Genomic DNA, 12,958 nt, shown 5'->3' with positions numbered 1-12,958 from the left:
TCCACTCGCGCTTTTCACTTTCCTGACCAGGTTCAAGTCCGGGCAGGTATCCCTGCAAGAACTGGTGCCCGCCCGGGTCGGCTGGTCCCCTTCGGTCAAAAGAGTGAGTCGTTCCCTGTTGATGCACTCCGCCAGTCGTCTTCCCTTGGGCGTCACAAATATGTATCCCCACGCCGGATGAGCAGCATTAAAGTCCCCCCCCCCCCCCCGATTATCACCGGCTCCTTCCCAGCGTCCTTTGCGACCGCAGAGATCATAGGTCGAAAGTCTGTCCAATGGCTTTTCGGATTGTCGTAGACATTGAGAACGTGAGCCCCACTCTTCCCCTTTTTTGCTGGTATGGCCGTAAGCAAGCAGCACCAGACACCGCATCGGTCAAAGTCATGCTTCGTTGCGGAGTACGACTTATGCACGAGCGTAGCGACGCAGCGATCCCCCTCAAACGTCACATAATCCCAGATCTTCACCGGTTTCCTGCCTGGTTCTTCCGGCAGTATGACCGCCGGGGGTTCGGTTCCTTGGGAGACCCGCAAGCCAAGACTGGCCTGATTCCGCCAGATCCCCCGGCAGTTTCACTGTCAAATTTTTAGCTCTGGGTCCTTAGACTTGAACATGCTTTTCCGACCGGGAGGGGATCTAAACCTGCTCGTGGAGAGAAACCGCGTCGAACAACGACGCGTTCACCTCCCTGGGCCGGCAGCGATCCTCGCTCGGTTTTTTTCGATGGATTCCTACTGCGCGTCGTCCTGGCCGTATCCTTGGGTGCGGCTCCATCCCATCTCGGCTGCGGTTCCACCATTGGAGCGGCTGTGCGCGCTGGCTGACCGCTTTCCTGCGATTTCTCCGGCGCCGTGCCGGGTGCTTTCTCTCAGTGAGCGCATTGTCCATTTTCTTTTGCTGTGTTCCCTCGGTTCCGGTGCTGGCGGCCGACGCGCCGTTCGCCCTTTTTTTCTCACTGTTCGGTTGCTTCTTTACTTCCCCTATTTCGTCGGCTCCCTTAGACCACTCCTATCGAACATCTTCTGCTTCGGTCCCTCTTTGCGCGCTGTCCGTGCTGTTGTGCGAATCCTGAGGCTCGGCTGGTGGGAAATCCAGTGGCCGGGTGTTCCAGCTGCTCTCCATGCTTTCCCCGCCGTCCAGCAGATCGTTGTGCCGTGCCGCATCCGCGAGGCGTCGAGACTTGGCGGCGTATACGTAAACACGCATTCCGCCTCCCCGTGGCCGTGGCTACGGCACCGGCGACACCACGGCGCCCGACATTGCGTCTGCATGTGCCCGGCTGGCTACACCGGAGGCAGCGCGGCGGCCTTCTGGCACCGACTCTAGCACCGGATAGTGGCTGACACTTGCCTGGTCTGGTAGATCGTCCTTTGTGGTGCCCTCCCTGAGCACGATGGTCACGGAACGGGTTGAAGGCACGTTTTTTTTTTTTTTTTTACTATGGTGGTCAAAATTTTTGGGGCACGTGCGCTTGCAGAGCTTGAGTGCCAATCAAAGTTTTGCACGGGCAGTATTTTTTATGAAATACCACCAAAGGTTATGAAGCAGAAAATATGCCCTATATAGAGCTCGAGCTTTCTGCCCCTGATGACACATAGTAGCACACGCAACCAAACCGAGGTGAAAGGCACACAGTCGCAGAATTTGAAGTATCTCTAATTCTGCCATGGTCGAAAAAGTTCGAAATCGCAGCCAAAATTGAGAACGAAGCATGAACTAGCTCGTGCCTATCAGGATGTAAAAATTACGATTATTCCGCTACTTGAGTGAATTTTTAAAGATGAATTGCAACTTGTAAGACACAATCGCGTGAGCACTGCGGTTAAATGTGGGGTTTTGGATCCACTTACCGCACAGCTACATTTGCCTTGAGACTACGAGTCTCCGACAAAATATAATGGTGTAGAAACGTCTTTCCAATTTTTAAGTTAGAGCAAAGTGGTTGACGCTTGAGCTAGATATCCCATCATGTTTCGTGGAAACGTCGATGCAGCATATTATAACTGGTCCGATATTGACGCGGTATTAAACTGAAGTTGTACAAACAATTTCTGATATCGTAAACACTGAAAGGCAACTAGGTCACCGGGATCCTGGTTATCCTAGACTGTTAGCAAAAATAACACGTTCAGACGTGTAAACCGTTGTTCCATAACGGACACGCCAAAACGTGTTTGTTGTACATGCAGCCACGTGTATTATTTGTCTACACATGAGGTGCCGTGTAAACTTTAACACGATACAGCGTGTCTGCCTTGCGCGAAACACGGCTGAGCGTGTGTTCCTTATAAAACATGACGGCCAACAGCCGAGAACCGGCGAGAGACGAAACCAGCGAGCCGCGAGCCTTTCAGCCGAGTTGAGAGCACACAGGACTCGTTTGTTCTCATTCGATGTCTTTTATACACAGTAAACAGTCTCCAAGCGGCGGACGTAGGTAGCTACGTGCAAATGTACGCACGTGTGTCGTCGGCGGTCGGCGGTGTCGATCAACGGGGTTGAGGGGCTTAGAACGATAAACCAGGGTTCCACTCTGCACTCGAAGGTGACCCCCATAAGGCCGCTGCGATTTTACGCAAATTCGACCACTCGTAACGTCACCAAACCAATTACGTGACGTCACAGGAAGGATGGCAGTGCCCAGGCAGCGGCTGGCCCCAGCTGGGCCGGAGCTGTGGCCGGAGCTTGTCGGATGCTTTGTTCGTTGTCGTTCGTCTGGGCGAGTTGATTTCAGAAGCGGAAGCCGTCATATGAGGCCGGTCGAAAACAAATTCAGAGTTCAGCGTGGCGTCTGACGTAGGTATAACGTGAAAATACGGAGGAACGCTGTGTATTTCGCTGGTGACCGACGGGGATATTGCCACGAAAGAGACAATCGTCCCTACGTTGCTCGGACCTCTCATTGATTCGGATACCGCAAGGATGAATTTTAAGGCGACGTTCCGGTGCTCTCCTTGACCATCGGAATCTTCAAAGTCTTCAGTGAAGCGTGTGCATTGTATCTGGATACACAGTTTAGCTACGGAAATTATGTGAGTCGTGCTTGGCAGTGAGCAATCGTGGTTCTGTTTCATTCAAATAACCAAAGGCTCACTTTGGTTGTGCGGTGCACCGGAGAGCTGCCTTGAAGCTGGTAGTTCCCGTTGCGTGCCAAATAATGCTGTGCTGCTACCCAAATTGTTCCGGCGTAGACGTGCACTTTCACGGAGCACAGGTGTGCGGCACACCGAAGAGCTGCCTTCAAGCTGGTAGTTCCAGTGCCGTGCTTTAGGTGATGCTTTGCTGCTTCCTAAATTGTTCTGGCGTAGGCATGCACTTTCACGGGGCACAGATGTTGCAGTAGGTATTGATTCCGCTGGTCTATCGCACGTTTCGTCGATACAAAAAGTTTCATCAACACTTGTTACGCGAATTGCAAGCTGTATGGACATTTCATCGCGCGTGTGACCTACCCAGTCCATCCGCTCACGCTGATTTGCGATGAGCGATGACAGTCTGCAGCGGCTCATTACTAGAAAAGTGGTCCCACATCTATTTGAGTTCAGCTCGTCCACAGCAGTCGCCAAGCCCCGAAGGAGATAATTCATTCGGACAGAATGCCACTAAAGCAGTGCAGCTTCTTTAGTAATCAGGATAGACTCTCTTCTGTCTGTTTTGTTATATTGTCACGGATGCTTGCTCCAGTCCTATTTTCTATCAATATTTACTATTCTGGAAAGTTCCAGGCCATGCTCAGCTGTCATCGTATGTTCTGGTGGAGGTGTTGCGCATTTTACTCATAGCCCTTCACCTGCGTGGACCCTGGTGGCTCCTCAGGGCGACTTAGGCCACAAAGTCACCACGACCGCCACCGGCTACCCGTTACTCTTCAACGCAAATTCGACGAGACACCCCAACGCTGAAGCATTCCTATGTGCCCGAGCTTGCTACATTGATGCAGAAAACTACCAGGAAATTTTGCGGATAAGAAGCCAGCCCAGCAGCTTCAGTGGATCAGATGTAAACGGCCGCAGATGACGTATGATTACAAGACTGCATCAATCGGTCAAAGTTGCCACTCGACCAAACTGAACACCGACGTGCCAAGCGTCATCCGAGAACAAAGACCACGGGTACTACGACTGAATACCTGACACTAGACTGTCACAGAAAGAACTCGTTATGGAACCATTTGCAAAGAACCAATAATTATGTAATAGAGTGGAAATAAACGTATTTGATACACTAACCAAACAAACGTATTTCCGCTCGTTTTTACACATTCAGAGTCTATACACTAAGAATTGTGTTCACCGCCTGTGCTGGACCTTTTGAGGACACTCGCATCTCTGACCCCTCAATATTAATTAATGGGACATACCAGGCTAGCAGACTGGTTGCATTGGGCTGCACTCGTTTCACTTCTCCTGAACATGTGGCACATCCGAAAACCAACCCCAGCAATGAGAAAATGTTATTTATTAATTTATTCCCTCCAGGGGCCTTTGTAGGCATTCCAGAAAGGATACTTAAAACTACAGACATGATAATAACGTTAAATCACACCGCTGTAATTTGTTAACTGCAAAAACAAACACGCCTCTGAGCATCTAGTTTAATAGTATGTGTTGATACATTGTTTATAGCAGGGCACTTCCTATACGTATGACACAATAGACAGTTTGCAAAACCCCATCAAGCAAAACGACTGTCGCCACTTTTTTTTCGGCGTAAAGCACGCGAATGGGCCCCAGTTCACGTTGAACGCTAATGCAGCATTTGAGTCCAATATTCGCTCAGTCGCGTTCACAGTGACGGCGGACATAACACTCTTGTTGAGCAAGTGTCGAAAATATGAAGGCCTTGGGCAATTAGAGTAGTAGCTACTGTAATTCGTTCCATCACAATTCGGCAAATGGTAAAGGCTACAGTCTCGGTGAGTCAATATTCACGTTGGAGAGAGGCACATGACAACATATCATCAGAATGCTCGTCAGCACAGATTTGTCATACACCTTCACTCCGTCTCTGCTTGGCACGGGGGGCTGTGGCGGTTGCCATCTCCCAAGTTACGGTGATGCGTAGTATAGGCAGCCCACACGTTTCAAGAAAGTCTATTAAAGAGACTGAAGTGAATGGTAGTCAAAAATTATTAACAAGACTGCTCTTCGGGCACGGTATGAACACTAATATGAATAATCTTTCCAGGTAACTAGAACAAGTAAATAATTGACCGACTAATACAATGCACTCTTGATGAACAAAAGTATTGCTGCACTAAATCTTACGAAAGTGAAAAAGGTGCAGTTAATCTATGCGTACACCAAAACGGTTGTTCTTATAGCAAGTCGAATGGGTGCAGCCAGAAACAACCCATTCCCGTTTGAGCCCGTCCCGTTTTGACTCAATACGAAAACCTTCCCGTTTGAACCCGTCCCGTTTCGACTTATTCCCGAAACGACCTTCCCGTTTGAACCTGCCTCGTTTCAACCCGTTCCCGAAACACCCTTCTTATTTGAACCCGTAGCCAAGACATATTTTACGTTTGAATTCGACCCGTTTGAACCCGTTGGTATAAAGCCCCGCACATCTCAACCTCTTCGCGAAAGTGTCCATCGTTCTAATCCTGATTTGCGCAGTTTTTATTTTCTTTGTTTAAGAATATGTCCCGAAATTATGTTAATGCCATTAATGCAAAGGTGCAGGCGATAAATTTATTTATGTTGTGAAATATGTTTGGTTGTAAACGTATTCTTAAAATATGCAATATTTTCAGACAAGCTTCAACAAAATATATTTCTACTTGAACCACTTAAAATGTTTCTTTCAAGATGGTTCCCAAAATGTGTAACTACAAAATGGACTATGTACACTGCGCGACAACGTTACCCCGAACACGATGTTTGCGATTTTTTTATTTTACTTCAAAATCGTATTAGAAGGTACCACATTTTACCGCTTAGGTTAGTGGCCCAGATGAACACTTTCAAACACACTAATAATATTGATGGCAGTCTTCTGATTTTGTTTAGACAAACAGCTAAAACGAACAAACGCTTGTTCGCGCTAACGGTTTCGCGCTCTGTGCAATAACTGGGAGCTTTTGTGGACCGTTTTCGACGTTGCAAGACGCTCTCCGCAACCCGCTACGATACCCAGAACACTACAGTCAAGGCCATCGGCTCGCAGGCGCAGTAGCGGCTTCTTCGTTGCGGAGGGCTTAGCGAAAGGGGAAACGCGGTCTACGAAAACTCCCTAGACCGCTTCCGCAGCCCGCTAAGCACCCGCATAGCGCTCCGTAGTCCGCCACAAGACCTTGAGCTATGCAGACAAGGCTGGCGGCGCTCATGCGCAGCTGCGGCGTTTTGTTCACAGACACCGTAGCGGAGAAGAAAAATCAATAAAGTCTTAGAGTAACGCGGGCAATCATTTTGAGTAAGCAAAAATTAGCGTTGCCCAAGCTTTCATATCGCGACACTATTTTTAGGTTGCCTAAAGCGCTTGCGTAGTGAAACTTCCTTATAGTGAACGGGATATTTTTAAAAGTGATAAATAAGACAGGCTGATAAGCATATAATTGTGACTTCATTTTCTTACAAGTTCAAACACAGAACCGTCGCGTACACAGGCGAAAATCATAAACCACAAAATGATATCGCCTTGGTTGAGGAAGTCGAGCAGGAAAATCGTGCCATTAGAAAGGCGACACTCCAATTGTGATAGTTCGCGGCGGTCACCTGGCCTGCGCGGCACCACCATTCCCAAGCTGCTGCAGCGATATCCTTGTCAAGGCATAATCCTGTTTGCAGGTCGATGAAGTTGTAAATGTTCGGATGAGCCCTCCCTGACACAGCGTTTATCTTACGGTGCCATGTCTCTGAGGATGTTTCGGGAGAGGGAGAGGTGATGTGGGGAGCAAGGAGAACAGACACTCGACACTTGAACCTAATCAACTGTTAACGAATAATACAAACGAACCGAACGATGGCCGAAGCGGGAAGGTGGTTTCGGGAAAGGGCGAAATGGGAAACGATGAAAGAAAAGGTCGTTTTGAGCCGGATCGAAACAGGAAGGTACACACGGGAAGGTTGTATTGGGAATGGGTCGAAACGGGAACCACCCAGTTGAATAGCTTTGAAGCAGTTGCCTGTAACGGTTTATTCACCCCCACACTTAGTAAAACGTCATCCTCACAGTTGAAAATGAGTGTGCACTTCGCACTCACAAAAAAAGGAAGAAAAGCGATCGAATGTAGAATCGTCGATTAGCACAAAAGGTTAAAGATCGCAGGAGCTTCCTCGCTAAACGTTTCTATAGTTATTCGGTGAAGCAGCGCTGAAACAACTTCGCCTAGGCCCTAACGCGACGTATACCTTTCGCTTCATTTCTCAGACGTTCAAACGAAGCTAGAAAAATGCGAATATTTTATGCTAGGATTTATATCGTAAAATCGTTGAAAAGTACAAAACGTAAAGATCGCAGGAGCTTCCTCGCTAAAAGTTGGCTGTGATTATGCAGTTACCTAGGGCTGAAACTAATTCCCCTAGGCCCTACATCCGACGCATACATTTCGCGCCGATTTTCAGACATTCCAACGTTGAAACAAAACTAAGAGAATGCGAAAATTTTATGCTAATTAAGCACTCAAAGTTCTATCGATCCTCGAACAGATCCCGAATCCGAGCACCGGTTAGGCGATACGCCTGATGCTGTCTCACACGTGTTAATACCCAGATGATCCAGAGCGATTTTGCGCAAAAAGGGTATAAAGTCTCATTCCTTCATATTTTCACTTTATACCTGCGTCAGCGAGCACGAAAAAGCCAGAAGTCGTCGGAAAGCCGCTGCACATCACGGCTACCGCGCACCAAACGAACTCGCATCCGCCAGCTCTGTGTGCTGCCATCTTACCTGTGACGTCACGGCTCTTGGGAGGTCACGCGACGAATAGTCACTTTTGCGTAAAACATGGCGGCAACCGGGGAGGGTGCGACTTCCGAACTTCCGGTTTATCACTCTAAGCCCCTCTACCTCGTTGCGGTAGCTATACGACGGAAGCGCTAGACAGAAAAATGAATGCCGAACTTCCATGGATCTTAACTCAAGCAAACTATTCGGAATTGGGTGGTAACTGGCGCCACCTAGATCAAGCAACCTATGGAAAAAAAAATAAGAAAAAAACGAGTATGTTAATACGCTGCGAACGACGTCGGGTACAAAGCAACCCTGGAAACATCGCAGACCACGCGAGTACCACGTTTACACATTACCAACACCGACATATACACAACCTCAACAACGACACTGCGCGCGATAATTCCTACTCAACATGGTTTTCTTATTGCGGTGCTTATAAGCTTGGCATGTGTGGTGAGCTCTTTGGTAGCGGACCATTACAGATTTATAGAAGAGGACACAAAACACGGCGCAATGGACAGCCGTATATAAGAACTGTTTGCTTTAAAAAGGTATGGAGGCAAAATCTATAATGTTGTCCGTCGCGAAAAATAACGATGTATTAACAATAAATCTTAAACCGGTCATGAAAAAGATCAAATTTTTGTTATTTTCGTGTTTGACCAGTATTACCCTATTGGAAAAACGTACAAGAAACAAACCTGCTGCTTGTACAGTTCTGGTATGACACCAACTTAATTTCTTGTTATTATACATGCAGCTAGTTTGGTTTGGCGTTCTGCATAACTGGAGATACCAGCACCGCTATGACTCCGCGTCTGTCTATACTGGCAGCCAGTTTGCTTGCCGATATGATTTGGTGTGGCTGGTATGATTTTGCGTCCGATGACGTAAGCGACCGCAATCTTTCCAACAAAAACGCTCATACCACAGGACCACCGGTACAACCAAATCATACATGCAGAAACACGACCGCCATCTTCCAACAAAATGTCCATCGTTTATCACCGGTATCGTTACATACACCAAACATGTCGAAAAAGAACATAAGTCGCGTTTACATGAATGTGACTTAGTCGCATTGAATCCAGTTGCCACATTCAAAATGCGGTCATGTAAACGGCATAATGCGCAAACAAAGCGCATCGCATTAAAGTCACTAGACAGAGGTGGATCGAGATGGCGAGTGCGCATTCATTTAGCCCATGTAAACGGAGGTCGCATCGCATTTTGGAACGGGGAGGATTATTGGGAGGCGCTCGCTGCGGGAGCGAGTGAGCAGCTGAGAACATGGCGGCGGCCAACCTCGTCGGCGGCGCCGAGAGCGGTCCCGTAATTTTTTTCCCGAGAACGAGCGCAAGCTTTTATTGAGATCACAAGTTAGCGGAATATAGCGGAGCTGCTCGGTGAGGGCGGCCCCGTCCAAACCCTTGCGAAGTACGACTTGCGCGTCCGAAGGGGTCACAAATGCTTCGGTGCAAGCACGAACGACACCGAGAGCTCCGAGCACTGTAGAGCACTGCATGGTAGAGCAGAACAAGCAGCTCCTACCTCGGCGCCGTTCCTCGCTGCGCAAGAGCCTCTCGGACTCGGGGTCCGGTTGGTCTGGTCGCGATCGGCGAGGTCTGGCGCGGCGAAACGCGGAGGCTTCCTCAAAGCGTGCGCACACACGTCGCCTCTCGTTCAGAGTGAACCGACGGCCTGGCCTGGAGTCCTAAACGCCTTGGTTTTGATGCTTCTTCCTTCTCGCAATTTCTTCCACAGCACCAAAAACAGCGGGCACGATCTTTACGTTCACTGAATGCGTCGAAAGGCCTCCACGTGCGATGCACCGGAAAACGTGGTGCGGCTCGTGCCGGAACGGAACTGCATAACTTCGAGCTTTGAATCAACGCGCACGGCAACAAACCGATCGTGACACCGAGCCGCGGATACCGCATCGCCGGTCGACAGCGGCAAACGGCCCGTTGCCCGAATCGTGGGCCGTGACTCGTACTCGGCCAACTCGGCGTCTTTTCGTGGCCCCTCGCGTCGTCGCAACCAGCCACAAACCCACCAGCGCGCAACCGTAGCGACTGTAGCCGGCGTTGGAGAAAAGCGAAACCGAAACGTAAAGCTTCCGCCCAGTGGCTTCCACTGCCGCAGCTTTTCTAACTTCGTGGCTTCCACTTCCGGTCGTCGCAGAGATGGCGAACAATGGCGAAGATTGAGCGGTGTTGGCTCGTTTACGGTTTACGGGACAGATGTTTGCGGTCCGTTTCTACTGCGTCTCTGGTTCTAAACTCGACGGCGCCTCTCATAGTTCAACCACGTGTGGTCAGCCTGCGTCAGTGCGGCAGGCTCGCCTCGTCCGATCGCCGGACCGCCGGCGACTTCAGAGTTCAGCCGTTAGGCCTGGGATCCGAAGGCGTCTGTCTCCGTGAAGTGGTAAGCGAATCTCGTCCCGTTTTCGTTCTACTTTTAAATTACGTTAGGTGCGCTACAGTGTAAGCATGCGTGCCAAGTGTTCGTGACAATTTTGAACTGGAATAATTGTGCTTCATTGCGGTTTGTCATTTACCGAAAATGTAAATCGAGCAATGAACGAGGAGCCATGCTTGAAAACGGTGTATGTACGATGTTAACTTCTACCTGGGCGGCTTAAAAAAAAAGTCAAGACTGGTTACGGTTGGATGCGAGGCTGGTCCCAATGCAATGGTAAGAACTTAGAGCGCCTTTCTGAACGGCATGTAAGCTATGTAGCGATCAACGAGACGAGCGACGGCGAGAAGGTACGAGTGGCAGCGCCGAGTGACGAAGATTTCTCACTCTCGCTGCTTGCGCCGCCCGGTTGTTGGGCTTCTAAAAAACGTCGCTTATCGCCTTGGTCGCTCGCATCAATCGCTTTCATTATGTGTGTCTCGTAGCGCGGCTGACTACCGTGTTTATTCGAATATAAGTCGACCTTTTTTTTTTTTTTTCGGAAATCGTGATCAAAGAATTTTGAACTGCATTCGCGACCAAATTTTGCGACCCTACCGGAGGCATGGAGCTATCGAGTCACCGAGCCGGCGTTGCCGTAGAGCCGCGCCGCTTCTTGTTTCAAAAAGCTTTTGGTAACCGAAATGGCTCGCCGCCCGCGGTGGCCGGTGCCGCTATCTCGCGCATCTCGGGCGTCGGGTTTCGCCATTGCGCCTCTAGCCACTAGCGTTCCCCTTGCTGGGGAACGGGGAAGGAGAGGAACGCGATGCGCCATGCACTTCGCCCTCCATCCTCGCAAACGCGCAAAAAAAAAAAAAAAAAGAACGGAGGTCTGCTTGAGATGGCTTGGCCAACGCTCGGCTCGCGTGTTGCTCATGGCGACACAGCGGCTTTGCAATTGCGTCTTTGTAGTTTGTCTTTCGTCGCTTTGCACCCTCTTTCGTTTCTTGTTGTCATTTTACAACGGTGTCAGTGAAGTATTGTTGTGAATTCGCGAGGATGTCTACCAAGCTGACGAAGCTTCGGACGACGATGACATGTCCAGAAATTCTGACGGTGATAAAGTTTTTGGCATCGCCCCGTGATTTAGCTGAAGGTGATGTAAATAAAGGTTTGTTTCTTTTGCCCAAAATTTCCCGTTTGTAAAAATTAAAAAAAAAGGTAGACCTATATTTGAATTATTTTTTTTTTTTTATTCTCGGTGGGTCCAACGAATAGGGTTCGACCTATTTTCGAGTAAATACGGTAACTTCAATTTTAATTTCGGGTTCCGTTGGACGAAACGTTAGACACTGCGTTACACTTAAGCAAAATAGGGCCTGCTGGTTCATCATATAAACCAACCATTTGTGTTTAATTAAAGCGCATCACTGTCCAAAAACAAATATTGCCATCCTATAGGAATGTAGCACTTCAGATAAATTTGTTATTTTTACTTTTAGTTCCGGCCCCACCAGATACAACATCTGGCCTAAAGCAGTGTTCCGGATCTCCTTCCAAGACCTCAGGCAGGTCGTCATTCAATCCAGGAGTCGGCGGCGTCTCATGGGCGTGTTGCTGGTGCTTCTTACTGGATGGTGCTACCGAGGGAAAAGTGGTCATGCTTGGGAAAGGCAAGTATGGCCGCCGTAAGTATACATATTGTTTTTACCTTTGCTCGAATCCACTTTTAAGAAATGCACAGTTCGCATGTGTGCGTCTCTCGATACTTCTACAGTCGGCTGTTATTATTTGGAGTGCTCCAACTCTGTCAGCGCTAGTTTCTCTAAATCATGCAAATGGGATGCAACACTAAACCACATATGCTCTCGCATCAAACAGTGCTGTGCTGAACCATTGTGGAATCTACACTGGCTTTATAATGCAGCACAAAATAGTTGACCCCAAGTATAGCTCCTTTTGTGACTCTGTTTTGCCAAAAGCTCTGCCGAAACAAACTTGCCACCTTATAGGTAGTGGAAAAAACCTCGCGTGCCTAACCTGGAGAAGGGCTTTTTTTTTTATAGGCCAATTTTTTCTTGAACCAATATACCTTCAACCTCCTTGAAATCTTAACATCATGTGACTCACGGAAGAACAGTAAACCCCTTAATGTTGGCGAACCTTTCATTTTCGCAGCCTTTAATTTTGCGCAATTCAGTGGCTGCGATTATGTCCTCTGTGACCGATTCGAGAAGAAATAGGGGCCACGAAGATAAGGGTGTTTTACTGTACATCGGAGGAAAGAGGAAGTCACTTTTGTTTGTATGCAAGAGTAAAACCAACAACAACAATCATGGTGTCGACACTTTGTGAGCCTATATGTGTCTATTGAATGATATCAATTTTGTTTTAGTTCGTTAAACATTGTTGCCTGAACACTGTGGGATGTCGTCTTCAACACGAGCAGTGGTTTTCCTCTGAAGCAGGCAGCATGGACGCGTGCCGCAGCACAACATAGTTCATTTGCAGGTGGTACCGCAGTTTGAAGGATGGTTCGCACAATATGGGGGAATCGCAATTCAATGTTCTACCTCGGGCGCAGACAAGATTTGTTCATTCTAAATCATTTTGCCTAGAAATCGGGAATTTGCGATGAATGTACCCGCATGGTTGGAAGGGC

This window comes from Ixodes scapularis, unplaced genomic scaffold (genome assembly GCF_016920785.2).
Source record: "Ixodes scapularis isolate PalLabHiFi unplaced genomic scaffold, ASM1692078v2 PGA_scaffold16__2_contigs__length_2301149, whole genome shotgun sequence".
Classification (NCBI taxonomy): Eukaryota; Metazoa; Arthropoda; class Arachnida; order Ixodida; family Ixodidae; genus Ixodes; species Ixodes scapularis.
Note: the sequence above shows the minus strand (reverse complement) of the source record.